Raw genomic sequence first — 17,312 nt, 5'->3', positions numbered from 1 at the left:
TTCCTCTTGAAAATCCATTTATTCTCAATGACTCACCGATCATCCGGCAAGTCAATCAAAGTCCATACTTTGTTCTCATACATGGATCCCATCTCAGATTTCATGGCCTCAAGCCATTTCGCGGAATCTGGGCTCATCATTGCTTCCTCATAGTTCGTAGGTTCGTCATGGTCTAGTAACATGACTTCCAGAAAGGATTACCGTACCACTCTGGTGCGGACCATACTCTGGTTGTCCTACGAGGTTCGGTAGTAACTTGATCTGAAGTTTCATGATCATCATCATTAGCTTCCTCACTAATTGGTGTAGAGATCACTAGAACTGATTTCTGTGATGAACTACTTTCCAATTCAGGAGAAGGTACAATTACCTCATCAAGTTCTATATTCCTCCCACTCACTTCTTTCGAGAGAAACTTCTTCTCTAGAAAGGATCCACTCTTTAGCAACAAAGATATTGCCTTTCGGATCTGTGATAGAAGGTGTACCCAACAGTTTCTTTTGGGTATCCTATGAAGACGCACTTTTCCGATTTAGGTTTGTGCTTATCAGGCTGAAACTTTTTCACATAAGCATCACAACCCAAACTTTAAGAAACAACAACTTAGGTTTCTTGCTAAACCAGAGTTCATACGGTGTCATCTCAACGGATTTAGATGGTGCCCTTTTTAACGTGAATGTAGTTGTCTCTAATGCATAACCCCAAAAACGATAGTGGTAAATCGGTAAGAGACATCATAGATTGCACTATATCCCATAAAGTACGGTTATGATGTTCATACACACCATTATGCTGTGGTGTTCCAGGTGGCACGAATTTGTGAACTATTCCACATTGTTTTAATTGAAGACCAAACTCGTACCTCAAATATTCGTCTCCACAATCAGATCGTAGAAACTTTATTTTCTTATCACAATGATTTTCCACTTCACTCTGAAATTCTTTGAACTTTTCAAATGTTTCAGAGTTATGTTTCATCAAGTAGATATACCCATATTTGCTCAAATCATCTATGAAGGTCAGAAAATAATGATACCCGCCACGAGCCTCAACACTCATCGGACCGCATACATCAGTATGTATTATTTCCAGTAAGTCAGTTGCTCGCTCCATTGTTCCGGAGAACGGAGTCTTAGTCATCTACCCCATGAGGCATGGTTCGCAAGCATCAAGTGATTCATAATCAAGTGATTCCAAAAACCCATCAGCATTGAGTTTCTTCATGCACTTTACACCAATATGACCTAAACGGCAGTGCCACAAATAAGTTGCACTATCATTATTAACTTTGCATCTTTTGGCTTCAATATTATGAATATGTGTATCACTACGATCGAGATTCAATAAACCATTTATATTGAGTGTATGACCATAGAAGGTTTTATTCATGTAAATAGAACAACAGTTATTCTTTGACTTAAATGAATAATTGTATTGCAATAAGCATGATTCAATCATATTCATGCTTAATGCAAACACCAAATAACATTTATTTTAGGTTCAACACTAATCCTGAAAGTATAGGGAGTGTGCGATGATGATCATATCAATCTTGGAATCACTTCCAACTCACATCATCACCTCGCCCTTAACTAGTCTCTGTTTATTTTGCAACTCCCATTTCGAGTTACTACTCTTAGCAACTGAACCAGTATCAAATACTGAGGGGTTTCTATAAACACTAGTAAAGTACACATCAATAACATGCATATCAAATATACTTTTGTTCACTTTGCCATCCTTCTCATCCGCCAAGTATCTAGGGCAGTTCCACTTCCAGTGACCATTTCCTTTGCAGTAGAAGCACTCAGTTCCAGGCTTGGGTCTAGCTTTGAGCTTCTTCATGGGAGCAGCAACTTGCTTGCTATTCTTCTTTGAAGTTCCTCTTTTTTCCCTCCACCCTTTTCTTGAAACTAGTGGTCTTGTTAACCATCAACACTTGATGCTATTTCTTGATTTCTACCTTCGCCAATATCAGCATCGCGAAGAGCTTGGGAATTACTTTCGTTATCCCTTGCATATTATAGTTCATCACTAAGTTCTAGTAACTTGGTGATAGTGACTAGAGAACTTTGTCAATTACTATCTTATCTGGAAGATTAACTCCCATTTGATTCAAGCAAATTATAGTACCCAGACAATCTGAGCACATGCTCACTGGTTGAGCTATTCTCCTCCATCTTGTAGGCAAAGTACCATCAGAGGTCTTATACCTCTTGACATGAGCATGAGTATGAAATACCAATTTCAACTCTTGGAACATGTTATATGCTCCATGGCGTTCAAAACATTTTTGAAGTCCCGGTTCTAAGACGCAAAGCATGGTGCACTAAACTATCAAGTAGTCATCATACCGAGCTTTGCCAAAACGTTCATAACGTTTGCATCTGCTCCTGCAATAGGTCCGTCACCTAGCGGTGCATCAAGGACATAATTCTTCTATGCAGCAATGAGCATAATCCTCAGATCACGGACCTAGTCCGCTTCATTGCTACTTTCATCTTTCAGCACAGTTTTTCTCTAGGAACATATCAAAAATAAACGGGGAGCTACATCGCGGGCAATTGATCTACAACATAGATATGCAAATACTATCAGGACTAAGTTCATGATAAATTAAAGTTCAATTAATCATATTACTTAAGAACTCCCACTTAGATAGACACCCCTCTAGTCATCTAAATGATCACGTGATCCAAATCAACTAAACCATGTCTGATCATCACGTGAGATGGAGTAGTTTTCAGTGGTGAACATCACTATGTTGATCATATCTACTATATGATTCAGGCTCGACCTTTCGGTCTCCAGTGTTCCGAGGGCATATCTGCATGTGCTAGGCTCGTCAAGTTTAACCCGAGTATTCCGCGTGTGCAAAACTGGCTTGCACCCGTTGTATGTGGTGTCTCGGCACGAAGAACTGTCGTAATAGTGCATACTCAGGGAGAACACTTATACCTTGAAATTTAGTGAGAGATCACCTTATAATGCTACCGTCGAACTAAGCAAAATAAGATGCATAAAGGATAAACATCATATGCAATCAAAATATGTGACATGATATGGCCATCATCATCTTGTTCTTTTGATCTCCATCTCCAAAGTACCTTCATGATCTCCATCGTCACCGGCATGACACCATGATCTCCATCATCTTGATCTCTATCAACGTGTCGTCATATGGTCATCTCACCAACTATTACTTTTGCAACTATTGCTATCGCATAGCGATAAAGTAAAGCAATTGTATGATGCTTGCATCTTATGCAATAAAGAGACAACCATAAGGCTTCAGCCAGTTGCCGATAACTTTAACAAAACATGATCATCTCATACAACAATTTATATCTCATCATGTCTTGACCATATCACATCACAACATGCCCTGCAAAAACAAGTTAGACGTCCTCTACTTTGTTGTTGCAAGTTTTACATGGCTGCTACGGGCTGAGCAATAACCGTTCTTACATATGCATCAAAAACCACAACGCGGTATAGTGATTGCTCTTTGATCTTCAGAAAGAACTCTGTTCATTGAATCCGATTCAACTAAAGTTGGAGAAACAGACACCACTAGCCACCTGTGTGCGAAGCACGGCGGTGGAAGCAGTCTCGCGTAAGCGTAAGCGTAATGTCGGTCTGGGCCACTTCATCCAACAATACCGCTGAATTAAGAAACAACTAGTGACGGCAAGCAATATGTATATACCCACACTCACAACTCCTTTGTGTTCTACTCGTGCATATAACATCTACGCATAAACCTGGCTCGGATGCCACTATTGGGAAACATAGTAATTTCAAAGATTTTCCTATGCACACGCAAGATCATGGTGATGCATAGCAACGAGAGGGGAGAGTATCTTCCACGTACCCTCATAGACTGTAAGTGGAAGCATTATGAGAATGCGGTTGATGTAATCATACGTCTTCACGATTCGACCGATCCAAGTACCGAACGCACGAAACCTCCGAGTTCAGCACACGTTCAACTCGATGACGTCCCACGAACTCCGTTCTAGCAGAGCTTCACAGGAGAGTTCCGTCAGCACGACGGCATGATGACGGTGATGATATTGCTACCGACGCAGGGCTTCACCTAAGCACCGCTACGATATGATCGAGGTGGATTATGGTGGAGGGGGGCATCACACACGGCTTGGAACAATCAACTTATGTGTCTTTGGGTGCCCCTCCCCGCCCCCGTATATAAAGGGGCAAGGGGGAGGCCGACCAGCCTTGGTGCGCCCCAAGGAGAGGAGGAATCCTCTTCCTAGTAGGAAGAGGATTCATCCTTTCCTAGTCCAACTAGGAAGAGGGAAGAGGGAAGGAAAGAGAGGGAGAGGGAGAGGGAAAGAGGGGCCGCGCCCCCTCCCCTAGTCCAATTCGGACTCCCCATGTGAGGGGGCGCGCCACCTCCTGGGCTGCAGCCTTCTCTCTCTCCCCTCAGGCCCACTAAGGCCCAATACTTCCCCAGGGGGTTCCGGTAACCCCTCCAGCACTCCGGTTTTCTCTGAAATCATTCGGAACACTTCCGGTGTCCGAATATAGCCATCCAATATATCAATCTTTATGTCTCGGCCAGTTCGAGACTCCTCATCCTATCCGTGATCACATCCGGGACTCCGAACTACCTTCGGTACATCAAAACACATAAACTCATAATACCGATCGTCACCGAACTTTAAGCGTGTAGACCCTACGGGTTTGAGAACTATGTAGACATGACCGAGACTCGTCTCCGATCAATAACCAATAGCAGAACCTGGATGCTCATATTGGTTCCTACATATTCTACGAAGATCTTTATTGATCAAACCGCATAACAACATACGTTGTTCCCTTTGTCATCGGTATGTTACTTGCCCGAGATTCAATCGTCGGTATCTCAATACCTAGTTCAATCTCGTTACCGACAAGTTTCTTTACTCGTTCCGTAATACATCATCCCACAACTAACTCATTAGTCACAATGCTTGCAAGGCTTATAGTGATGTGCATTACCAAGAGGGCCCAGAGATACCTCTCCGACAATCGGAGTGACAAATCCTAATCTTGATCTATGCCAACTCAACAAGCACCATCGGAGACACCTGTAGAGCACCTATATAATCACCCAGTTACGTTGTGATGTTTGGTAGCACACAAAGTATTCCTCCGGTACTCGGGAGTTGCATAATCTCATAGTCATAGGAACATGTATAAGTCATGAACAAAGCAATAGCAAAAAACTAAACGATCATCGTGCTAAGCTAACGGATGGGTCAAGTCAATCACATCATTCTCTAATGATGTGATCCCGTTAATCAAATCACAACTCATGTCTATGGTTAGGAAACATAACCATCATTTATTCAACGAGCTAGTCAAGTAGAGGCAAACTAGTGACACTCTGTTTGTCTATATATTCACACATGTACTAAGTTTTTGGTTAATACAATTCTAGCATGAATAATAAACATTTATCATGATATAAGGAAATATAAATAACAACTTTCTTATTGCCTCTAGGGCATATTTCCTTCACAAGGAGCATTTAACTTTGCACCCAGAATTTGAGGATAACACAGTTGTGATGAATGAGGATGATCCTTCATCAGTGCAAGCACAAGAGAAGAGAGCAAAGGCAAAGGCAGAAAAGGCTGCAAGGATGCCAAGTGTTAAGGAAGCATCTCAGGTGTTCTTAAAGAGAAAACAAGATTAGCTAGCTTATCTGATTCAGGCAACTTTGAGGATTGAGAAGGGCTTGGCCACTCTGACTCAGAATCAGGAGAGCTTGGAGAGGATCGTCGAGACCAAGTTTTTTGATCTTGATCTGAAAGTGACTGAGATACAGACTGCAGTCGAGCAGCTCCAGGATGAAGCAGAGGAGAAGAAAGGGAAGGCAACTATGGATGCTTTTCAGCGAGTGCCAAGAGGTCAGAGGTTAGCTGCAGTGCTAGTGCCAGGTACAAGAGCTACTTCATCTGCACCAGCAGCAATAGCTTCAGTGCCATCTCCAGCAACTACTCCACCAGCTCCAACAACATCTACTGATGCCTTCGTCCTTGGAGTTCTCTCTACACCACCTCCCGAAGACCAAGACTGAGAGATGCATATCACTATGCATTTTAAAACTTTTTGGTAACTTGTTGCCAAAGGGGGAGAAATGTATAGATCATAGGCTTCGAGAGAGAGTGTTTCGCTTCTTTTGTCTCTCTTGCTATTTGGTTGATCTTTTGTGTGTGCTCATTTGATACTTTTTATGTCTATGTGTGAGATACTTATATGATCATGTGTTTGATCATATCATACTTTAATGTTTGCTTGGATGATATTATCTTTTATATCCCTATATGATCATTCACTTTGCTTGGTGATGAGTGCATGTTTTAATTCCTATCATTTTGAGCGCTCCACCAAGATGTATGTGACATGGAAGAGTAACCCATGATCCTAATCGATTGTGCATTTGCATTCAAAAGAAAATTTTAAATAATGCACAAATTTAGGGGGAGCTCTTGCTTATCACATACTTCTCAAAGCGACGATGTATTTAAATCTTATTATCATTTGTTGAAGCTTTGATCTATATGTTGTCATCAATTACCAAAAAGGGGGAGATTGAAAGTGCAACTATCCCTGGATGGTTTTGGTAATTACTAACAACATATAGCTCACTGAACTAATGCTATTTCAAGATGATCATTTTAGAAAGTTCAATGATTGGCATGGCATGGATTAGGAATGTGGACCCCTCAAAATGCTAAGGACACATATTCGCTCAAGCTCAAGACTCTACATTTTCATTTTAGTGATCCAAGATCACACTGAGTCCATAGGAAAAGCCAATACTATTAAAAGGGGATGAGGTGTTGCTTAATGGCTTGATTGCTCAAAATGCTTAGTGATATGCTCCAAAATCCCTCAACCACTTTCTCATTTCCACACATGTCCCAAATCAAAAGTCAAACTTGGCCCCACCGAAATGTTCTATCCGGCGCCACCGAGTTCACTTGACATAGCCACTGCCAGAAACCCTAGTCATTTCGGTCTCACCGATAGGGATCTCGGTCTCACCGAGATGGGATTGCAAACTCTCTGTTTCCCTTCGTAACGTTTCGGTCCAACCGAGATGAGCGATCGGTCCCACCGAGTTCGCAATGCAAACTCTCTGTTTCCCTTTCATAACGTTTCGGTCTCACCGAAATGAGCGAATCGGTCCCACCGAGTTTGCCTGACCAACTCTCTGGTTAGCTTATGACCAAAGTCGGTCCTACCGAGTTTGTGTAATTGGTCTCACCGAGATTACGTTATGCCCTAACCCTAATGGAATCGGTCCCACCGAGTTGACATGTCGGTCCCACCGTAAAGCCTAACGTTCACATTTTGAATTGAATCGGTCTGATCGAGTTTTCTGATTCGGTCCCACCGAGTTTGGTAAATTGTGTGTAACAGTTAGATTTTGTGTGGAGGCTATATATACCCCTCCACCCACTCTTCAGTTGTAAGGAGAGCCATCAGAACATGCCTACACTTCCAGCATACATTTTCTGAGAGACAACCACCTACTCATGTGTTGAGACCAAGATATTCCATTCCAACCATATGAATCTTGATCTTTAGCCTTCCCCAAGTTGCTTTCCACTCAAATCATCTTTCCACCAAATCCAAATCTATGAGAGAGAGTTGAGTGTTGGGGAGATTATCATTTGAAGCACAAGAGCAAGGAGTTCATCATCAACACACCATCTATTACCTTTTGGAGAGTGGTGTCTCCTAGATTGGTTAGGTGTCACTTGGGAGCCTCCGACAAGATTGTGGAGTTGAACCAAGGAATTTGTACGGGCAAGCAGATCGCCTACTTCATGAAGATCTACCCTACTGAGGCAAGTCTTTCATGGGCGTTGGCCATGGTGGGATAGACAAGGTTGTTTCTTTGTGGACCCTTCATGGGTGGAGCCCTCCGTGGACTCGCGCAACCGTTACCCTTCGTGGGTTGAAGTCTCCATCAACGTGGATGTACAATAGCACCACCTATCGGAACCATGCCGAAAATCTCCATGTCTACATTACGTTTGCTACCTCCAAACTCCTCCCTTTACCTTCATATGCAAATATTTTACATTCCGATGCTATTCTCTTAGACTTGCATGTGTAGGTTAATTGCTTGACTTGTGCTAAGTTGCTAAAATCTGCTAAGACTTAAAATTGGGAAAGGCTAGATTTTTATTTGGTCAAGTAGTCTAATCACCCCCCCCTTCTAGACATACTTTCAATCCTACAGTTCCATAATGCATCATCCCGTGACTAACTCATTAGTCACATTGCTTGCAAGGATCATAGTGATGTGTGTTACCGAGAGGGCCCAGAGATACCTCTCCGATAAACTAAGTGACAAATCCTAATCTCGATCTATGCCAACTCAACAAACACCATCAGAGACACCTGTAGAGCATCTTTATAATCACCCAGTTACATTGTGACATTTGATAGCACACAAGGTGTTCCTCCGGTATTCGGGAGTTGCATAATCTCATAGTCAGAGGAACATGTATAAGTCATGAAGAAAGCAATAGCAATAAAACTAAATGATCATTATGCTAAGGTAACGGATGGGTCTTGTCCATCACATCAATCTCTAATGATGTGATCATGTTTATGAAATGACAACACATGTTTATGCTCAGGAAACTTAACCATCTTTGATTAACGAGCTAGTCTAGTAGAGGCATACTAGGGACACTCTGTTTGTCTATGTATTCACACATGTACTATGTTTCTGGTTAATACAATTCTAGCATGACTAATAAACATTTATCATGATATAAGGAAATATAAATAACAAATTTATTATTGCCTCTAGGGCATATTTCCTTCACTTCCTTGGACTACAAGATCCGAGAGGAGCAGGAGAAGAACAACATACGACTATACCAGCATAGGATTTGTTGCCGCCCACGCCATTAGCGGCGGCCACCGAAACCCTAGCAAGGTCGCACTTCAATCACCGAGTCCTATTTCCGCCGAAGCGTTACGTACTCATAGTCTTCTTAGTTGGTTGTTTACGTATAGCTGCATACATAATTAATTTAATTGATATGTTGTATGACATATGGGAGCAGATATGCTGTTTTTGATTGGTTTGTTGTATATGGAAGCAGATCTACTATCTTGCTTGATCTATTGTATATGACAACGGATTTGCTGAGAACACATGTATAGTGATCTTATCTAGACTAAAGAAGTATAGGTGAAGATAAAGAAATTTTTACTGCCCAAATAACTGATTGTAGAAAACCAAAAATGGGTGGCAACAAATAATGAATGGGAGGTGAAGCTTCACTAAATGTACAACCATCAACTCTCTTTTAATATAGTAGAGAATTATATTTATAGGGGGGGAGGGGGTTCTATTTGGACATCATTTTTCGTGAAACGAAACATTCAGGGTTAAACAAAAACAAATGCCCCCATGCCGCCATCAACAAGGGCGAGACAGGGCGGCTTATAACCCTAAGTGTCGCTAGTTCCCTCATCAGTATCCCCTTCCTCGTGGTTGGCGATGATGGCGGGCTTCCCTAGCAGTGGGGTTCCCCTGTTCCAGCGGCGTGACTTCTAGGAGGCGAGAGGGTGTGTGCATTCGATTCTCTCTGTTGGCATCAAAGACTATTCTATGGTCATTGGACCCGAGAAGGCCAAGACCCGACACCATCATATGACATGGGTAGCTAAGGTGCATTGAAGACTTGGCGGTTTGCTAGTTTCGCGGCCAATGTTGGATGAAAGATATCGCTGCGGTCCTTGGACGGATCCGGCAAAAATAGTGTTCCCCGTTGTCATTAACTTCATGAAGGTGTTATCTTGGTGTCGTGCCCTGCTACCTCTTGAGCACTGCGTTGGTTTTCCCTTGAAGAGGAAAGGGTGGTGCAGTAAAGCAGCGTAAGTATTTCCCTCAGTTTTTGAGAACCAAGGTATCAATCCAGTAGGAGACCACGCGTGAGCCACCTCGTACCTACACAAACAAATAAGAACCTCGCAGCCAACATGATAAAGGGGTTGTCAATCCCTTCATGGCCACTTGCAAGAGTGAGATCTGATAGATATAATAATAATACTAAGATAAATATTTTTGGTATTTTTATGATATAGATTGAAAGTAAAGATTGCAAAATAAAATAGATTGGAAACTTGTATGATGAAAAATAGACCCGGGGGCCATATGTTTCACTAGTGGCTTCTCTCAAGATAGCATAAGTATTACGGTTGGTGAACAAATTACTATCGAGCAATTGATAGAAAAGCAAATAATTATGAGAATATCTAGGTATGATCATGTATATAGGCATCACGCCCATGACAAGTAGGCCGACTCCTGCCTGCATCTACTACTACTACTCCACACATTGACCGCTATCCAGCATGCATCTAGAGTATTATGTTCATAAGAACAGAGTAACGCCTTAAGAAAGATGACATGATATAGAGGGATAAACTCATGCAATATGATATAAACCCCATCTTTTTATCCTCGATGGAAACGATACAATACGTGTCGTTTCCCTTTCTGTCACTGAGATCGAGCACCGCAAGATTGAACCCAAAGCTAAGCACTTCTCCCATTGCAAGAAAGATCAATCTAGTAGGCCAAACCAAACTGATAATTCGAAGAGACTTGCAAAGATAAACCAATCATACATAAAAGAATTCAGGGAAGATTCAAATATTGTTCATAGATAAACTTGATCATAAACCCACAATTCATCGGATCTCGACAAACACACCGCAAAAGAAGATTACATCAAATAGATCTCCAAGAGAATCGAGGACAACTTTGTATTGAGATCCAAAGAGAGAGAAGAATCCATCTAGCTACTAGCTATGGACCTGAAGGTCTTAGGTAAACTACTCACACATCATTGGAGGGGCCATGGAGTTGATGTAGAGGCCCTCTGTGATCGATGCCCCCTCCGGCGGAGCTCCGGAAAAGGCCCCAAGATGGGATCTCTTGGGTATAGAAGGTTGCGGCGGTGGAAATAGGGTTTCGTGGTGCTCCTGGATGTTTTGCGGGGTTTATGAATATATATAGGAGGAAGAAGTAGGTCGGTGGAGCAACGAGGGGCCCATGAGGGTGGAGGGCGCGCCCCCTGCCTCGTGGCCTCCTCATTGATTTCTTGACGTCCACTCCAAGTCCTCTGGATCACGTTTGTTCCAAAAGTCACGCTCCCGAAGGTTTCATTCCGTTTGGACTCTGTTTGATATTCCTTTTCTGCGAAACACTACAATAGGCAAAAAAACAGCAATTTGGGCTGGGCCTCCGGTTAATAGGTTAGTCCCAAAAATAATATAAAAGTGTAAAATAAAGCCCGTTATCATCTAAAACAGATAATATAATAGCATGGAACAATAAAAAATTATAGATACGTTGGAGATGCTTGGGGATGCTTGATACGTCTCCAACGTATCTATAATTTTTGATTGCTCCATGCTGTTATATTATCTGTTTTGGATGTTAATGAGCTTTATTTTACACTTTTATATCATTTTTTGGACTAACCTATTAACTGGAGGCCCAACCCAAATTGTTGTTTTTTTGCCTATTTCGGTATTTCACGGAAAAGGAATATCAAACAAAGTCCGAACGGAATGAAACCTTCGGGAACGTGATTTTCTCAACAAACGTGATCCAGGAGACTTGGAGTGGGCGTCAAGAAACAATCTAGGAGGCCACGAGGCGGGGGGCACGCCTACCCCCCTGGGCGCGCCCTCCACCCTCGTGGGCCCCACGTTGCTTCACCGACCTACTTCTTCCTCCTATATAAGTCCACGTAGCCCGCAAACATCCCGGAGCACCACAAAAACCTAATTCCACCGCCGCAACCTTCTGTACCCAAGAGATCCCATCTTGGGGCCTTTTTTGGAGCTCCACCGGAGGGGGCGTTGATCACGGAGGGCCTCTACATCAACTCCATGGCCTCTCCGGTGATGTGTGAGTAGTTTACTTCAGACCTTCGGGTCCATAGCTAGTAGCTAGATGGCTTCTTCTCTCTCTTTGGATCTCAATACAAAGTTCTCCTCGATTCTCTTGGAGATCTATTCGATGTAATCTTGTTTTGCGGTGTGTTTGTCGAGATCCAGTGAATTGTGGTTTATGATCAAGTTTATCTATGAACAATATTTGATTCTTCTCTAAATTCTTTTATGTATGATTGGTTTATCTTTGCAAGTCTCTTCGAATTATCAATTTGGTTTGGCCTACTAGATTGATCTTTCTTGCAATGGGAGAAGTGCTTAGCTTTGGGTTCAAGATTGCGGTGCTCGATCCTAGTGACAGTAGGGGAAACGACACGTATTGTATTGTTGCCATCGAGGACAAAAAGATGGGGTTTGTATCATATTGCATGAGTTTATCCCTCTACATCATGTCATCTTGCTTAAGGCATTACTCTGTTCTTATGAACTTAATAATCTAGATGCATGCTGGATAGTGGTCGATGTGTGGAGTAATAGTAGTAGATGTAGGCAGGAGTCGGTCTACTTGTCACGGACATGATGCATATATACATGATCATGCCTATATATTCTCATAATTATTCGCTTTTCTATCAATTGCTCGACAGTAATTTGTTCACCCATCATAATACTTATGCTATCATGAGAGAAACCAATAGTGAAACCTATGGCCCCCGGGTCTATTTTCCATCATACAAGTTTCCAATCTACTTTATTTTGCTATCTTTTACTTTCAATCTATATCATAAAAATGCCAAAAAATATTTATCTTATTATTGTCATCTCTATCAGATCTCACTCTTGCAAGTGGCCGTGAAGGGATTCACAACCCCTTTATCACGTTGGCTGCGAGGTTCTCATTTGTTTGTGTAGGTACGAGGTGACTCGCGCGTGGTCTCCTACTGGATTGATACCTTGGTTCTCAAAAACTAAGGTAAATACTTACGCTGCTTTACTGCATCGCCCTTTCCTCTTCAAGGGAAAACCAACGCAGTGCTCAAGAGGTAGCAAGAAGGATTTCTGGCGCCGTTGCTTGGGAGGCTTACGCAAAGTCAAGTCAAGATTTGATATCCCAACAACTAGCCATTTCTGCCGCCGTTGCTGGGGAGATCTACGCCAAGTCAAGACATACCAAGTACCCATCACAACTCTTATCCTCCGCGTTACATTATTTGCCATTTGCCTCTCGTTTTCCTCTCCCCCACTTCACCCTTGCCGTTTTATTTGCCCTCTTTTCCTCTCGCCCTCTCTTTCCGTTCACCTCTTTTTCGCTTGCTTCATCATTATGGCTAGTCCTTTATCTACTCCTTTGTCTCCCGAGAATGAAGTTCTTAATTTTAAACAAAGGGAGGGAGAAAATCTAAAAGATGCCTGGTACAGAATTTGCAATGCGCAAAATAGATCTACTAGGAAGCAATCTACTTCCGTTCTTCTTCGCAATTTTTATGTGGGCATCACTCCTTGGAATAGATGTATTCTTGATAGCATTACCAGAGGAAAATTCTTGGGTAGCCATACTTTTGATTCTTATAATGCTATGATAGATTTGTTTGGCCCACCACCTATTTTGGTTAATGAAACTATTTTAACTTTGGAACATGTGACGCAAGGCTTGAAATTATTGAAAATTAAGTTGCCACCGTAGAGTTGATTGAAAATTTGGATAGGAAGATCCAAAACCAAATTACCCAATACAGATCTAAGGTAGGAGTTGCTCTTAAATTTTTTAAAGAAAAGGGACCTATGCTTAATGAAAAGATAGATCAAGATTCCACTAGAATTGATAAAATTGAGGATATTCTTACCAACCTTGGGTCTGCCTTTTCTTCCATGAAAAACACTCCTCCTAATGTTAAGATTGCCAAATTGATGTATGTTCTTAAAAATAAGGGTGAAACTTCTAGTAAGGAAAATGCGGACCTCAAATCCATAAGTGCTCACCACAACTTTCTCACTAACCTTAAAGAACCTTTTGCTACAAACGATTTTCTCGATTTTATTCCTAGGAGCTTGATAATTAATAAAAATAAAGAAACTCCTAAGAGTTATAGGTGTCTCATTGAAGAATTACATACCAAAGATGGCAATACCTAGATCTATCCTTGCTTTTATGCCTAGCTAGGGGCGTTAAACGATAGCGCTTGTTGGGAGGCAACCCAATTTTATTTTTATTCCTTGATTTTTGCTCCTGTTTAGTAATAAATAATTTATCTAGCCTTTGTTTTGGTTGTGTTTTTTGTGTTTAATTAGTGTTTGTGCCAATTAGAACCGTTGGGAAGACTTGGGGAAAGTCTTTTTGATCTTGCTGTAAAAAACAGAAACTTTAGCGCTCACGAGAATTGCTGCCATTTTTAAAGTGCTATTTAGTTAATTATTTTTGAAGATGATTAATAGATAAATTTGTCACGTCTAAAAATTTATTTTAGAATTATTGGGGTTCCATAAGTTTGCGTTAGCTACAGATTACTACAGACTGTTATGTTTTTGACAGATTCTGTTTTTCGTGTGTTGTTTGCTTATTTTGATGAATCTATGGCTAGTAAAAGAGTTTATAAACCATAGAGAAGTTGGAATACAGTAGGTTTAACACCAATATAAATCAAGAATGAGTTCACTAAAGTACCTTGAAGTGGTGTTTTGTTTTCTTTTGCTAACGGAGCTCACGAGATTTTCTATTTTGAGTTTTGTGTTGTGAAGTTTTCTAGTTTTGGGTAAAGATTTGATGGATTATAACACAAGGAGTGGCAAGAGCCTAAGCTTGGGGATTCCCATGGCACCCCAAGGTAAAATTCAAGTACACCAAAAATCCTAAGCTTGGGGATGCCCTGGAAGGCATCTCCTCTTTTGTCTTCGTCTATCGGTAACTTTACTTGGAGCTATATTTTTATTCACCACATGATATGTGTTTTGCTTGGAGCGTCTTGTATGATTTGAGTCTTTGCTTTTTAGTTTACCACAATCATCCTTGCTGTACACACCTTTTGAGAGAGACTCACATGATTTGAAATTTATTAGAATACTCTATGTGCTTCACTTATATCTTTTGAGCTATATAGTTTTTGCTCTAGTGCTTCACTTATACTCCCTCCATTCCAAATTACTCGTGATAGGAATGAATGTATATAGAACTAAAATACATCTAGATACATCCATACCTGCAACAATTAATTCGAAATGGAGGGATTATCTTTTAGAGCACAACGGTGGTTTTATTTTATAGAAATAATTGATCTCCCATGCTTCACTTAAGTTATTTTGAGATTCCTTTAGAACAACATGGAAATTTGCTTTTAGGAATAATATAAAAACTTTCATAGAAGTGCATTGAATACTATGCGAAGTTTCATACTTGATAATTGTTTTGATATATGGAGATGGTGATATTAGAGTCATGCTAGTTGAGTAGTTGTGAATTTGAGAAATACTTGTGTCGAAGTTTGTGATTCCCGTAGCATGCACGTATGGTGAACCATTATGTGAAGAAGTCGGAGCATGATTTATTTATTGATTATCTTCCTTATGAGTGGCGGTCGGGGACGAGCGATGGTGTTTTCCTACCAATCTACCCCCTAGGATTATGCACGTAATACTTTGTTTCGATAACTAATAGATTTTTGCAATAAGTATGTGAGTTCTTTATGACTAATGTTGAGTCCATGGACTATACGCACTCTCACCCTTCCACCATTGCTAACCTCTCTAGTATCGCGCAACTTTCGTCGGTACCATAAACCCACCATATACCTTCCTCAAAACAGCCACCATACCTACCTATTATGGAATTTCCATAGCCATTCCGAGATATATTGCCATGCAACTTTCCACTGTTCTGTTATTATGACACACTTCATCATTGTCATATTGCTTGCATGATCATGTAGTTGACATCGTATTTGTGGCAAAGCCACCATTCATAATTCTTCATACATGTCACTCATGCATCATTACACATCCCAGTACACCACCGGAGGTATTCACATACAGTCATATTTTGTTCTAAGTATTGAGTTGTAATTCTTGAGTTGGAAGTAAATTAAAGTGTGATGATCATCATTATTAGAGCATTGTCCCAGTGAGGAAAGGATGATGGAGACTATGATTCCCCCACAAGTTGGTATGAGACTTCGGACAAAAAAATAAAAAAAAAGAGAAAAGAGGCCAAAAAAAGAAGGCCCAAATAAAAAATGATGAGAGAAAAAGAGAGAAGGGATAATGTTACTATCCTTTTTCCACACTTGTGCTTGAAAATAGCACCATGATCTTCATGATAGAGAGTATCCTATGTTATCACTTTTATATACTAGTGGGAGTTTTTCATTATAGAACTTGGCTTGTGTATTCCAATGATGGGCTTCCTCAAAATTGCCTAGGTCCTCATGAGCAAGCAAGTTGGATGCACACCCACTTAGTTCTTTTGTTGAGCTTTCATACACTTATAGCTCTAGTGCATCCGTTGCATGGCAATCCCTACTCACTCACATTGATATCTATTGATGGGCATCTCCATAGCCCGTTGATACGCCTAGTCGATGTGAGACTATCTTCTCCTTTTTGTCTTCTCCACAACCACCATTCTATTCCACATATAGTGCTATATCCATGGCTCACGCTCATATATTGCGTGAAGATTGAAAAAGTTTGAGAACATCAAAAGTATGAAACAATTGCTTGGCTTGTCATCGGGGTTGTGCATGATTTAAATATTTTGTGTGGTGAAGATAGAGCATAGCCAGACTATATGATTTTGTAGGGATAACTTTCTTTGGCCATGTTATTTTGAGAAGACATGATTGCTTAGTTAGTATACTTGAAGTATTATTATTTGTATGTCAATATTAAACTTTTATCTTGAATCTTTCGGATCTGAACATTCATGCCACAATAAGAAAATTTACATTGAGAAATATGTTAGAAAGCATTCCACATCAAAAACTCTTATTTTTTATCATTTACCTACTCGAGGACGAGCAGGAATTAAGCTTGGGGGTGCTTGATACGTCTCCAACGTATCTATAATGTTTGATTGCTCCATGCTATTATATTATCTGTTTTGGATGTTAATGGGCTTTATTTTACACTTTTTATCATTTTTGGGACTAACCTATTAACCGGAGGCCCAACCCAAATTGCTGTTTTTTGCCTATTACGGTGTTTCGCAGAAAAGGAATATCAAACGAAGTCCAAACGGAATGAAACCTTCTGGGAATTGATTTTCTCAACAAACATGATCCAGAAGATTTGGAGTGGGCGTCAAGAAACAATCAAGGAGGCAACAAGGCAGGGGGCGCGCCCTCCACCCTCGTGGGCCCCTTGTTGCTCCA

The sequence above is a fragment of the Triticum aestivum genome, chromosome 6A, assembly GCF_018294505.1.
Source record: "Triticum aestivum cultivar Chinese Spring chromosome 6A, IWGSC CS RefSeq v2.1, whole genome shotgun sequence".
Classification (NCBI taxonomy): Eukaryota; Viridiplantae; Streptophyta; class Magnoliopsida; order Poales; family Poaceae; genus Triticum; species Triticum aestivum.
Note: the sequence above shows the minus strand (reverse complement) of the source record.